Raw genomic sequence first — 14916 nt, 5'->3', positions numbered from 1 at the left:
GGCTTGCCCTGCAGATTTCAGACTTGCCAACCTCCACAATCACGTGAATTCAGTTCTTTAGAACCCCTCTCTCTCTCCTTCATTTATCTATCTATCTATCTATCTCTCTATCACATGTATATCCTATTGGTTCTGATTCTCTGGAGAACCTTGACAAATACACCCTGCTACAGGTCTCATCTTTCACCTGGACTATTGGAATAGCCCCTAAGTGGTATTTTTACTTCCCTTTTGCCTCATTTTCCCTCATAGTCTAATCTCAGTACTGAAACCAGATATATCCTTTACAATGTAGGTCAGTTTCTGTCACCCTGTAACCCTAACCCTAACCCTAACCCGAACTCCAAACTTGCTATTGGCCACTTTTTTCAGAGTAAAATCCAAAGTCCTTGCACTCCCTCTCAAGGCCCTACATGAATGGTGCCACCCTACCTCTGGGATATCCTCTTCCTATACACCTGTCCCTGTAATACTGGTTTTCCATAGAACCTATTAGCATCTGACATACTACATGTTCACTTGTTTATTAGTACCATGTAAGTAGTTAACTTTTCCCCTTTTGTTCTTGGCAACATCCATAGTGCCTAGAATAGTTCTTGGCCCTTAACGAAGTGCTTGATAAATATTTGTTGGACAAATGAATTAAAAAGCAAACAAATATTATGCAGCCATGAAAAGAAATGAAATTCTTTTTTTTAATTTGAATTTTATTTATTTTTGTATAGCAGGTTTCTTATTAGTTATCTATTTTATACATATTAATGTATATACGTCACCCAATCTCCCAATTCATCCCAACCTACCCCCCGACCGCTTTCCCCCCTTGACGTCCATATGTTTGTTCTCTGCATCTGTCTCTATTTCTTGCTTGCAAACCAGTTCATCTGTACCATTTTTCTATATTCCACATATATGTGTTAATATACTATATTTGTTTTTATCTTTCTGACTTACTTCACTCCGTATGACAGTCTCTGCACGTCTCTACAAATGACCCAATTTCGTTCCTTTTTATGGCTGAGTAATATTCCATTGCATGTATGTACCACATCTTCTTTATGCATTCCTCTGTCAGTGGGCCTTTAGGCTGCTTCCATGACCTGGCTATTGTAAATAGTGCTGCAGTGAACATTGGGGTGCATGTGTCTTTTTGAATTATGGTTTTCTCTGGGTATGTGCCCAGTAGTGGGATTGCTGGATCATATGGTAATTCTATTTTTAGTTTTTTAAGGACCCTCCATACTGTTCTCCATAGTGGCTGTATCAATTTACATTCCCACCAACAATGCAAGATTGTTCCCTTTTCTCCACACCCACTCCTGCATTTGTTGTCTGTAGATTTTCTGATGATGCCCATTCCAACCGGTGTGAGGTGATACCTCATTGTAGTTTTGATTTGCATTTCTCTAATAATTAGTGATGTTGAGCAGGTTTTCATGTGCCTCTTGGCCACCTGTATGTCTTCTTTGGAGAAATGTCTATTTAGGTCTTCTGCCCATTTTTGGATTGTGTTGTTTGTTTTTTTTAATATTGAGCTGCATGAGCTATTTATATATTTTGGAGATTAACTCTTTGTCCATTGATTCGTTTGCAAGTATTTTCTCCCATTCGGAGGGTTGTCTTTTTGTCTTGTTTATAGTTTCCTTTGCTGTGCAAAAACTTTTAAATTTCATGAGGTCCCATTTGTTTATTTTTGTTTTTATTTCCATTATCCTAGGAGGTGGGTCAGAAAAGATCTTGCTGTGATTTATGTCAAAGAGTGTTCTTCCTATGTTTTTCTCTAAGAGTTTTATAGTGTCCAGTCTTACATTTAGGTCTTTAATCCATTTTGAGTTTATTTTTGTGTATGGTGTTATGGAGTGTTCTAATTTCATTCTTTTACATGTAGCTGTCCAGTTTTCCCAGCACCACTGAAGAGACTGTCTTTTCTCCATTATATACCCTCACCTCCTTTGTCATAAATTAGTTGACCATATGTGTGTGGGTTTATGTCTGGGCTTTCTATCCTGTTCCATTGATGTATATTTCTGTTTTTGTGCCAGTACCATATTATGTTGATTACTGTAGCTTTGTAGTATAGTCTGAAGTCAGGGAGTCTGATTCCTCCAGCTCCGTTTTTTTTCCCTCAAGATTGCTTTGGCTATTCGGGGTCTTTTGTGTCTCCCTACAAATTTTAAGATTTTTGTTCTAGTTCTGTAAAAAATGCCACTGGTAATTTGACCGGAATTGCATTGAATCTGTAGATTGCTTTGGGTAGTATAGTCATTTTCATAATATTGATTCTTCCAATCCAAGAACATGGTATATCTCTCCATCTGTTTGTGTCATCTTTGATTTCTTTCATCAGTGTCTTACAGTTTTCTGAGTACAGATCTTTTACCTCCTTAAGTAGGTTTATTCCTAGGTATTTTATTCTTTTTGTTGCAATGCTGAATGGGATTGTTTCCTTAATTTCCCTTTATAATCTTTCATTGTTAGTGTGTAGGAATGCAAGAGATTTCTGCATGCCAGAAGCGGGTGGCACAATATAGTAATGAAAGGGAAGAAACTACAACAAAGATTACTCAACCCAGCAAGGATCTCATTCAGATTTGTTGGAGAAATCCAAAGCTTTACAGACAAGCAAAAGCTAAGAGAATTCACACCACCAAACCAGCTCTACAACAAATGTGAAAGCAACTCTAAGTGCGAAACACAAGAGAAGAAAAGGACATACAAAAACAAACTCAAAACTATTCAGAAAATGGTAACAGGAACATACATATCGATAGTTACCTTAAATGTGAACAGATTAAATGCTCTAACCAAAAGATACAGACTCACTGAATGGAAACACAAACAAGACCCATATATACACTGTCAACAAGATACCCACTTCAGACCTAGGGACACATACAGACTGAAAGTCAGGGGATAGAAAAAAGATATTCATGCAAATGGAAATCAAAAGAAAGCTGGAGTAGCAATACTCATATCAGGTAACGTAGACTTTAAAATAAAGAATGTTACAAGAGACGAGGAAGGACATGACATAATGATCAAGGGATCAATCCAAGGAGAAGATATAACAATTATAAATATCTATGCACCCAACGTAGGAGCACCTCAATACATAAGGCCAATGCTAACAGCTATAAAAGAGGAAATTGACAGTAACACAATAATAGTGGGGGACATTAACACCTCACTTACACCAATGGACAGATCATCCAGACAGAAAATTAATAAGGAAACACAAGCTTTAAATGACACAACAGACCAGACAGATTTAATTGACATTTTTAGGACATTCCATCTGAAAACAACAGATTACACTTTCTTAACATTCTCCAGGATAGATCACATCTTGGGTCACAAATCAAGCCTCAGTAAATTTAAGATAATTTAAATCATATCAAGCATCTTTTCCGACCACAGTGCTATGAGATTAGAAAACAGTTACAGGGAAAAAAATGTAAAAACCACAAACACATGGAGGCTAAACGATTCATTACTAAATAACTAAACGATCATTGAAGAAATCCAAGAGGAAATCAACAAATACCTAGAGACAAATGACAATGAAAACACGACGATCCAAAACCTATGGGATGCAGCAAAAGCAGTTCTAAGAGAGAAGTGTATAGCAATAAAGTCCTACCTCAAGAAACAAGAAAAGGGGCTTCCCTGGTGGCACAGTGGTTGAGAATCCGCCTGCCAACACAGGGGACATGGTGTCGAGCCGTGGTCTGGGAGGATCACACATGCCGCAGAGCAACTAAGCCTGTGTGCCACAACTACTGAGCCTGCAGGCCACAACTGCTGAAGCCTGTATGCTTAGAGCCTGTGCTCCACAACAAGAGAGGTCATCGCAGTGAGAAGCCCTCGCACCGCAATGAAGAGCGGCCCCTGCTGGCCACATCTAGAGAAAGCCCGCACAGCAAGAAAGACCCAATGCAGCCAAAAATAAATAAATTAATTAATTAAACTAATCTATTAAAAAAAAGAGAAAGAAACAAGAAAAATCTCAAATAAACAACCTAACCTTACACCTAAAGGAACTAGAAAAAGAAGAACAAACAAAATACAAAATTAGGAGAAGGAAAGAAATCATAAAGATCAGAGCAGAAATAAACGAAATAGAAACAAAGAAAACAATAGCAAAGATCAATAAAACTAAAAGGTGGTTCTTTGAGAAGATAAACAAAATTGATAAACCATTAGCCAGACTCATCAAGAAAAAGAGAGAGAGGACTCAAATCAATAAAATTAGAAAGGAAAAAGAAGTTATAACGCACACTTCAGAAATACAAAGCATCATGAGAGACTACTACAAGCAAGTCTATGCCAATAAAATGGACTACCTGGAGGAAGTGGACAAATTCTTAGAAAGGTATAACCTTCCAAGACTGAACCAGGAAGAAATAGAAAATATGAACAGACCAATCATAAGTAATGAAATTGAAACTGTGATTAAACATCTTCCAACCAACAAAAGTCCAGGACCAGATGGCTACACAGGTGAATTCTATTAAACATTCAGAGAAGAGTTAACACCCACCCTTCTCAAACTCTTCCAAAAAATTGCAGAGGAAGGAACACTCTGCAGCTCATCCCATGAGGCCACCATCACCCTGATACCAAAACCAGACAGAGATACTACAAAAAAAGAAAATTAAAGACCAATATCACTGATGAACATTGATGCAAAAATTCTCAACAAAATACTAGGAAACAGAATACAACAACACATTAAAAGGATCATACACCATGATCAAATGGGATTTATCCCAGGGATGCAAGGATTCTTCAATATAGGCAAATCAATCAATGTGATACACCATCTTAACAAATTGAAGAATAAAAACCGTGTGATCATCTCAATAGATTCAGAAAAAGCTTTTGACAAAATTCAACACCTATTTATGATAAAAACTCTCCAGAAAGTGGGCATCAAGGGAACCTACCTCAACATAATAAAGACCATTATATGACAAACCCACAGCAAACATCATTCTCTGTGGTGAAAAACTGAAACCATTTCCTATAAGATCAGGAACAAGACAAGGTTGCCCACTCTCACCACTATTATTCAACGTAATTTTGGAAATCCTTGCCACAGCAATCAGAGAAGAAAAAGAAATAAAAGGAATACAAATTGGAAAAGAAGTAAAACTGTCACTGTTTGCAGATGACATGATACTATACGTAGAGAATGGTAAAGATGCCACCAGAAAACTATTAGAGGTAATTAATGAATTTGGTAAAGTTGCAGGATACAAAATTAATGTAAAAGTTTCTGCTGAGAAATCAGCTATTAACCTTATGGGAGTTCCCTTGTATGTTGTCATTTTTCCCATGTTGCTTTTAATAATTTTTCTTTGTCTTTAATTTTTGTCAATTTGATTACTATGTGTCTTGGCCTGTTTCTCCTTGGGTTTATCCTGCCTGGGACTCTGCACTTCCTGGACTTGGGTGGCTATTTCCTTTCCCAAGTTAGGGAAGTTTTCAACTATAATCTCTTCAAATATTTTCCCAGGTCCCTTCTCTCTCTCCTCCTTCTGGGACCCCTATAATGTGAATGTTGGTGCGTTTAATGTAGTCCCAGAGGTCTCTTAGGCTGTCTTCATTTCTTTTCATTCTTTCTTCTTTATTCTATTCCACGGCAGTGAATTCCACCATGCTGTCTTCCAGGTCACTTATCCGTTCTTCTGCCTCAGTTATTCTGCTATTGATTCCTTCTAATGTATTTTTCATCTCAGTTATTGTATTGTTCATCTCTGTTTGTTTGTTCTTTAATTCTTCTAGGTGTTTGTGCTTTGATTTTTTTAGGTCTTTGTTAAACATGTCTTGCATCTTCTTGATCTTTGCCTCCATTCTTTTTCCGACCTCCTGGATCATCTTCACTATCATTATTCTGAATTCTTTTTCTGGAAGGTTGACTATCTCCACTTCATTTAGTTGTTTTTCTGGGGTTTTATCTTGTTCCTTCATCTGGTACATAGCCCTCTGCCTTTTCATTTTGTCTGTCTTTCTGTGAATGTCGTTTTTGTTCGACAGGCTGCAGGATTGTAGTTCTTCTTGCTTCTGCCGTCTGCCCTCTGGTGGATGAGGCTATCCAAGAGGCTTTTGCCAGCTTCCTGATGGGAGGGACTGGTGGTGGGTAGAGCTGGGTGTTGCTCTGGTGGGCAGAGCTCAGTAAAACTTTAATCCCCCTGTCTGCTGATGGGTGGGGCTGGGTTCCCTCCCTTTTGGTTGTTTGGCCTGAGGTGACCCAGCACTGGAGCCTAGGCTCTTTGGTGGGCTAATGGCGGACCCTGGGAGGGCTCCTGCCAAGGTGTACTTCACAGAATTTCTGCTGCCAGTGTCTTTGTCCCTGCAGTGAGCCACAGCCAGCCCCCGCCTCTGCAGGAGACCCTCCAACACTAGCATGTAGGTCTGGTTCAGTCTCCTATGGGGTCATTGCTCCTTCCCCTGGGTCCCAGTGCGCACACTACCTTGTGTGTGCCCTCCAAGAGTGGAGTCTCTGTTTCCCTCAGTCCTGTCAGAGTCCTGCAATCAAATCCCACCAGCCTTCAAAGTCTGATTCTCCGGGAATTCCTCCTCCCGTTGCCGGACCCCCAGGTTGGGAAGCCTGACGTGGGGCTCAGAACCTTCCCTCCAGTTGGTGGACTTCTGTGGTGTAAGTGTTCTCCAGCCTGTGAGTCACCACCCAGCGGTTATGGGATTTGATTTTACTGTGATTGCGCCCCTCCTGCCGTCTCCTTGCGGCCTCTCCTTTGTCTTGGATGTGGGGCATCTCTTTTGGTGAGTTCCAGTGTCTTCCTGTCAATGATTGTCCAGCAGTTGGTTGTGATTCCGGTGCTCTTGCACGAGGGAGTGAGCCCACGTCCTTCTACTCCGCCGTCTTGAACCAATCTCCAGAAATAGAATTCTGACACAGGTTACAACATGGATGAACCTTGAAAACCCTATGCTAAGTGAAAGAAGCTGAACACAAAAGGACAAATACTGAATGAGTCCATTGATACGAGATATGAAAAATAGGCAGACATACAGGTAGAAAGTAGAAGAGAGGTTACTTGGGGCGGGGGGGAGAGGAGTTATTGTTTAGTGGGTCCAGAGTGTTTGGGTTGATGAAAACCTCTGGAAATAGATCGTAATAATGGTTCCACAACCTTGTGAATGCATTTAATACGACTGCATTATACACTTTAAAATGGTTAAAATGGTAAATTTTACGTTACTTATATTGTAGCACAATTGAAAAAACACTCAAAACTCTTGACGATGTGAGCAGAGAGGAGCCTGAGAAAGCCGCCAGGGCTCAGGCTGCGGCAGCTGAGTTAACCAGTCGCGGCTCTGCCGTAGCGTTGTCACCCCCCTCTTGGGGTTCTCTCATCCTGATTTCTGCTGCCAGATAGACATTGCCAACTCTCATCCTATTCCTAGCGTTTAGTGCAGCCTAGGTTGTGATTTGGGAAAGTAGAAAAGGAATAGCAGACGCAGGGATTAGACCAAGAAGGGTCTTGTAAGCCACTCATTTATTCATTCTTTCAACAAGCATTAATCACCTGCTTATTATTTTCTGAAGTTCCAGGCAATATCTTAGGTGCTCGGATTCAAGGTGAGTGGGGAAGAGAACGACCTTCTCTTGTATGTACTGAATGAGGGGGTGTAAGAGTCTAGTAGACTGAAAGGGCAAGCAAGTCATAGTAAGGATTCTGGACTTTATTTTATTTTATTTTATTTTTTCTTTTCTTTTTTTTTGGCCACACCATGTGACATGGGGAATCTTAGTTCCCCAACCAGGGATTGAACCTGGGATCAAACCCATGCCCCCTGCACTGGGAGTGCAGAGTCCTAACCACTAGACTGCCAGGGAAGTCCCTGGATTTTATTTTTAAGGTTTTAAGCAAGAGAGTGACATCGTGTGATTTATATATTTTAAAGACTCTTCTTTTTTTTTTTGCGGTACATGGGCCTCTCACTGCTGTGGCCTCTCCCCTTGCGGAGCACAGGCTCCGGACGCACAGGCTCAGCGGCCATGGCTCACAGGTCCAGCCGCTCCGCGGCATGTGGGATCTTCCCGGACCGGGGCACAAACCCACATCCCCTGCATCAGCAGGTGGACCCCCAACCACTGTGCCACCAGGGAAGCCCCTAAAGACTCCTTTGACTGCTTTGCATAAGAGTGAATTGGAAGAGGGCAAGCATGGGAACAGTGAAGCAGGAGGCTTTGCACTGGTGCAGGTGAGAGAGGGGGATGGCCTGGGCAGGTAATGGGAATAAAATAGAAGTGGACAGATACGGGATACATTTTAGAATTAATGGGAGTCAGGTGGATTCAAGGTACAGGCTGAGAAAAAGGGACTCAAGGAAAATTCCTAGGTTTTCTGCCTTGAGCAGTTGGGTGACTTGCTGAAATGAGGACACGGGGGAGGAAAATCAGGAGTCCAGGTAAACACAAGTTTTGGGTGCCCGTGAGTCACTCAGATGGAGATGTTCCAAAGGCTGTTGTGAAAGAGCCTGGAGCTCAGGGTAGAGGTGGGAACCTTGGAGATGTAAATGTAGGAATCATTAGCATAAAATGATATTGAGAGCTATTGGGATGGAGTAAGACCCCTAGAAAGAGATGAAAAGATAGAACAAGGCTGAAGCCGCTTAAGGATTTGACACGTCCGGATGGAAATGGGGAGCCACGGACAAAGTTGAATCGGGGGGTTAACACAGTCAGGTTTGTGTTTTAGGAAGATTTCTCACTTCCGGTGTCACTTAGAGGCAGGCATGACCCGAAAGAGGAGACCAGAGAAGAGGCTGCTGTGGTACACGTTTTGGGAGATGATAGTAACTTTATCCAGGAAAGTGTTAAAAGGGATGGAGATAACTAACTAAACGGATCAAGAGATAATTTTGAATAGTGTGGACAAAACTTGAAGACTGATTAGGGGTAGGAAATGAGGATAAGATTAAGGTCAAGGGTTATGCCTCTAAATTTCTAGTTCAAAACCAGGCAGATCATGGTACCCTTTCACCATCATGAAAAAGTTTGGGGAACGGTAAAGAGAGATTGCTAATTTTGACATGCCTAGACATTTCAAGCTAGGTGATGAGTAAACATTTGTACATTCATGTGTGGACTGCAGGAGAGAGAGCTGAATCATCACCCGTAAGCTGTCTCAAAGCTGTCGACGCAGCCAAGATTAGCCAGGGAGAACAAGTTGAGTGAGAAAAAGGCCTAGGATGAAAACCTAGGGAATTTCCAATATGTCAGAGTCAATAGAGGGAGAGGGATTTGCAGAAGAGGCTGAAAAAGAGCAGCCGGCGAAGTAGGAGGAAAGCAAGGTAAAAGGGACGTCGTGTCCCCTGTTCCAGACACTGGTTGTTCGACACGTCGTTTATTCCTTGTCACAGTCCGGCAAGCGGGTATGTCTCATCTCCATGTAACAGGAGGCCGCACTGAGACTCAGAAAGGTGAAATGGCCTCGCCAAAGACTCTTATCTAGAAAACAGAGCAAGTGTGAAGGAGTTTAAGCAAACCCTGGGCTATCTGGTTTCCATCCTTTGGTCTTTAGTAAAAGGAATGACGTGTGTGCGTGTGTGTTTACGTGTTTTTATATACATAAGACCATCTCTGCAGGATATGGAGAAGCTGGTAAGAGTGGAGAGCGTTTGCCTTTATGGGGGAATGGAGGTTGCTGACTGGCCAGATGGAGACTTCTGGGCTCTGTATCAGTGTAACAGACAGTGGGTAATGAAGAGTTTGACTTCGTTTTTAATGCCCGACTGCTGACAGCTTCCAGGTCCCATCACTGTCCCCCTTCTGTCTCACATCTGGGCGGCTGATACAGGACACCAGGTGCCCTCTCCCTTGGCTGCCGCGGGAAGGTCCAACCAGGTAAGCCCTGGCCCTTGCCAAGCAGAACCCTCGGCCCGGCTCGGCCATGGAAATGCTAAGCAGATCCCCTTTCTCTGCTCTCTCAAGCCGTTTCTGGACCTGCTTCCATCCTGCCCTCCTCAGAGGCTGCATCGTGTGAGTAATAAACCTTTCTATGCTCTCTGGTGTGCGTGTGACCTCACTGGTCTGGACATCAGAACCACATCTTGGGCAGGTGCCGGGCAGGGGGTCCATCCTGCCTATGTGGGGTGACCACAGCCATCACGTCCGTTCACAGCTGTGGGGCTGCACGATTCTCATTTCAAATATTTTAATTAAAAATGTAAATTAACGAAAACATTTTGAAATGGTAAGAATAAAAAAGATCCATGGGGCTTCCCTGGTGGCGCAGTGGTTGAGAGTCTGCCTGCCGATGCAGGAGACACGGGTTCGTGCCCCGGTCCGGGAAGATCCCACATGCCGCGGAGCGGCTGGGCCTGTGAGCCATGGCCGCTGAGCCCGCGCGTCCGGAGCCTGTGCTCCGCAACGGGAGAGGCCACAACAGTGAGAGGCCCGCAAGTATAAGGTTGACAAGTGCAGGGGACAGAGGCGTCCACAGTAAGCAGTCTTCTCTTTCTTCAGTTGTGTACATGTATGTAAAAGCTGGTAACACCGCTGTCGTTTGAATCCTAAGCACACATACACCAGCCCCAAGCCCAAACCTTGGCCCTGCCTTGAAGTGGAGACGCAGAGCGGAATCCACAGAGAAAGCTCTAGAGCGCCCCAGGCGTGCACTGCAGCGTCCCCGCTGGACTGGCTGGCTCGTTTATTAAATTGCAGCAGACTCCTCCACAGGTCCCGCCTTGGCGTCTACACCGCGCCTCTGCCTAGTCTAATCCGTTCCCCACCCTGCAGGACGGGTGACCTTTCTAAGAGGCAGACGTGATCGTGTTACTCCCTCCCTCTAACCACTCGGCGGCCCCTCATGTGTCTACAGGACTTGATGTGGCGTAAAAGCCCTTCGTGACTTGCTGACACTCCATTCACTCACCCAGCGTGCTCACCGTTCTTGTGTACTCCAGGCTCCAATCACATTAAGCCTCCTTCGGTTCCTAAAATCCCCTTGTTCATTTGCATTCCTGCTCTCGGTATAAACTGTTGCCTCTGCCGGCATCACGCCCCTTTCCCAGTCTGGGCCTCCTCTTCTCCCTGGGTGATCTCCCACTTAGCCTTCAAGGCTCAGCTTAGATGCCGTTTCCCTGGGGATCTCACTAAGGCTGGGTCAGCTGCCCGTCTCCTTTCTCTGACCACAGCACTTCCTGCCCTCGGTGGGGACAGTGACAGGCCGTTTCCCTGCGTGGCTCCAAGCCCAGTATGTGTCAGGACTGTGCCTTATTCAGACCCATGCCTGAAAAGCCTGAAGCAGTCCTGGGACATAATGTGTATTCAATCAGTATTTGTTAAATGAATGAACTTAGAAATGACATGACCTGGATTTGATGATTGTGCAGGCTGTGTAAGGGGTACCTAGGGTTTTATCATGCTGTTTTTCTCTGCGTTTGTGTATATTTGACATTTTCTGTCATGAAAAGATTTTTTTAAAGTCATGGTTTTTAACTTCTAGATGATGTGTCTCATGTCTTGTTAAATTGCAAAAGACAAGAAACAGTGGGACAGAATCTGACCCAACTGCGTACACATGGGTGTTGCGAGAAGGCCTGACGCCGAAGGGGACACCTGCACTCCATTTGTCCCCATCGTTGGGCCGGATCCACCAGTGTCACATTGGAGGAGCACAAAAATCAACAAACAGGTTGGTAAGAACAAGGGGAGCCATTGTTCTGTCCAAGGCAGGCAGCTTGTGACAGGCTGGAAGGGCTGCATGGGCTCTGTGCGAGCCTCTCCGAGCTGCCCGAGAACTTGTCAGAGGACCCTGATTTCTTCGAGCTGGACTTGGCTGAATTGGATGGCTTTGCCCAGTATTTTATTATTATTATTTTATTATTATTTTTTAAAATTTTTGGCTGTGTTGGGTCTTCATTACTGCACGCGGCTTTCTCTAGTTGCGGCGAGCGGGGGCTACTCTTCCTTGCGGTGCACGAGTGTCTCACTGCGGTGGCTTCTCTTGTTGCAGAGCACAGGCTCTAGGCGCGCGGGCTTCAGTAGTTGTGGCTTGTGGGCTCGCAGTTGTGGCTCGCGGGCTCTAGAGCGCAGGCTCAGTAATTGTGGTGCACGGGCTCAGTGGTTGTGACTTGCAGGCCCTAGAGCACAGGCTCAGTAGTTGTGGCACACAGGCTTAGTTGCTCCGCGGCATGTGGGATCTTCCCCGACCAGGGCTTGAACCCGTGTCCCCAGCATTGGCAGGTGGATTCTTAACCACTGCGCCACCAGGGAAGCCCTGCCCGGCATTTTAAAAGGGGTGTTTTCCTTGAGGAAGCTGGAGGCTGCCACCGACTTGAAATGACACATTTTGGGGCCATTCAGGATTCATAGCTGTCATTAATTTCCTTTGCGACATGAGACATTTGGCTGAAGAAAGATTTTAACAGTGACCTCAGGTTAAAGAGTTCAAGAGAAAACTTTACGTCTCTGATTAGGGTTTCACCCACGTGGTGGGAAGGAAGCAGGGCAATAATGCATTTCTATCTATTAATCAGTCAGCCAATCAGTATTGACTGGGCTCTTACCACGTGCCCAGCAGGTGTGAGGCCCCACCTGTAGAGGGGAATAACTAGGTTAATAACTGTGCTGGGAGACACCGGGTACACATCAAGCACGTGGGTCCTGGGGGCCCCGGGGAAGCCTGGATCATTGGACGCACGTTGTTTTTCAATATTCGAAGTATCTGATAAAAAAAAACCAACCAAATGAAATTACATGTGACAGGTATAACTGTGGTGATTTCATAGAGGATAAAACCAAGACTCAGAGACTCGAACCCAACTTGGACCTGCATTCAAAGCCCGTGCTTGCCATTCCAAAGAGATTGCTTTGTGGCATCACACTGCCTGGTGGCGGTTTGGACCTGGGCAGGCCGGAAGGATGCGCGTAACTGAACTCCTGTAGTTGGGATAAAGGACGTCTTCGAGTCATCAGAGTTTGATTAGTTACAGCCCAGCCTCAAGTTTTACTGGTTTGAAAGCCTGCAGTGCTTGCATTTCCACCAGATGTCAGCGTTTACTGTCCCTCACTCCCTCCAGTCTTTTAAAAAACAAGGGAGCGCTGCGTTGCTCTTGGGGTCCTCAGCGTGGTGATTGCATCTGCGCCTGAGGTGGAGGGTTGTGTGGCAAGAAAGCCGCTGGGTGCTGAATCTTGACTCAGCGAGGAGGAATTTGAAAATGTAGTCAGCCTTCCACTTCCCCGATTTCCTACAATCCAAAGGCATTCTTTTTTTTTTCTCTCTCCCCCTTGTGATTTCATGTCTGTAAAAAACAGCCCATTTCTGATGGATGAGCCAAGCAGAGTTATCTGGCCTTTGGCCGAGACTGCATCAGACAGAGGAGGTTCTGGGGTGAAGGGAGGACACAGGGAGGATGCAGGGCGGCCGCGGAAGAAGCCCCGGCCAGATGGGGCCGGGGCAGGACCAGGCCACAGCGTGGCTTCTGGGGAGGGACCAGAGGCCGCCAAACACCGGGTCAGAGTTTATTCGCCCCCGATTACACTCTTGGAAGAGTTCATGCTCGGGGATCTAATACTAGCATTCCCTGCAGGTTTTGTGAGCAGGAACGATACATTAGTTCATTTACATCTAAGTGCCAAATGAACGTGAACTTCCTTTGTTTCCTAATGGGAGAAACCAGGCCAGAATGAGAGGCTGAGATGCCCAGGGTATGCCTGGGGGTACTGGGGAAGGTGTGCGTGGGCGCAGAGGGAGGAGGGCCAGAATGAGAGGCTGAGATGCTCAGGGTATGCCTGGGGGTACTGGGGAAGGTGTGCGTGGGCGCAGAGGGAGGAGGGCCAGAACGAGAGGCTGAGATGCCCAGGGTATGCCTGGGGGTACTGGGGAAGGTGTGCGTGGGCGCAGAGGGAGGAGAACTTCTCATCTCCCGGTTGGACCCAGGCTGATGGCTGTGGAGCCGGGGAGACCTTTGCTTCCTTCCCTCATAACCTGCCTCTCTCAATGTTGTCAGAATATACATGGGGCAATGACGGGCCCCCAGAGCCTGGGCTCCCCGAGGGGCCAACAAATGACAGACATGCCTGGCTTTCTTCTCTGAGACAGAAACTCTGGGAAAGGGGAGCCCTACAGATTTTGCTGACACTAGTGAGTTGTTAAAAACAGTCACTTTGGGCTTCCCTGGTGGCACAGTGGTTGGGGGTCCGCCTGCCGATGCAGGGGACGCGGGTTCGTGCCCCGGTCCGGGAAGATCCCACATGCCGTGGAGCGGCTGGGCCCGTGAGCCATGGCCGCTGGGCCTGCGCGTCCGGAGCCTGTGCTCCGCAATGGGAGGGGCCGCAGCAGTGAGAGGCCCGTGTCCCGCAGAAGAAAAACAAAAAAACAAAACAAAACAAAACATAAAAACAGTCACTTTGCAGCTATTTTTAGGAAAAGACAAAAACAGAGAAAAGGCAGCGATAGGACCTGGCTCTTGTTTGCTGATCGTATCCTTATTTGTCAATCCAGCAAACTTGTTCTGCAGCAAAAGTGTCCGTATAATTAAGTATAGGATGGTGCTGACGGAACAACGCTCTCTCTTCCACTGAAAACTTAAAAAAATACATCCTTCAGAACATGTGACCTTCTGGGCAAATGGTCGCAGATCAGAATCTCAAATAAACAGGACTAAATCTAACTTGCAGAAGCAGAGAGAGCAGATTTATTACAGAACTGGGAAATGTGGAGCGAAATTGGTAATATCAAATGCTTTTGATGGTTTCTTTCTAGCCGTGTTTTATTCATTCCATTTGGCCGTATTTTGCTCAACGATTTTTTACATAACCTCAAGCAACCTTTCCTGATGACTTATAGGTAAAAATAGTCATGTCCCCATGTGTCTGAGTTATCAGGTGACCCACACTGGATCCATCTAGTCTGACTCAAGAGAGCAGAGAGGGCCACA

General features: G+C 45.1%; 1 protein-coding gene across 4 annotated transcripts in view; it reads left to right on the top strand.

Annotated features, from left to right (window-relative positions):
- Positions 1-14916, top strand: part of ATP6V1H (ATPase H+ transporting V1 subunit H) — a 95927-nt gene that overhangs the window by 5334 nt on the left and 75677 nt on the right. Inside the window, exon 2 of one of the 4 annotated variants that reach the window (XR_009522577.1) lies at positions 11481-11669. The exons of 1 other annotated variant lie outside the window; for it this stretch is intronic. The gene's annotated coding sequence lies outside the window, so the exon portion shown is untranslated. Of the gene's footprint in view, positions 1-11480; positions 11670-14916 lie in introns of those variants that run through there. 2 more of the 4 variants (XM_060035375.1, XM_060035377.1) reach the window with 2 other exon arrangements.

Source organism: Delphinus delphis, chromosome 17 (genome assembly GCF_949987515.2).
Source record: "Delphinus delphis chromosome 17, mDelDel1.2, whole genome shotgun sequence".
In the NCBI taxonomy this organism is placed as follows: Eukaryota; Metazoa; Chordata; class Mammalia; order Artiodactyla; family Delphinidae; genus Delphinus; species Delphinus delphis.
This window is presented reverse-complemented; position numbering and strand designations above follow the sequence as displayed.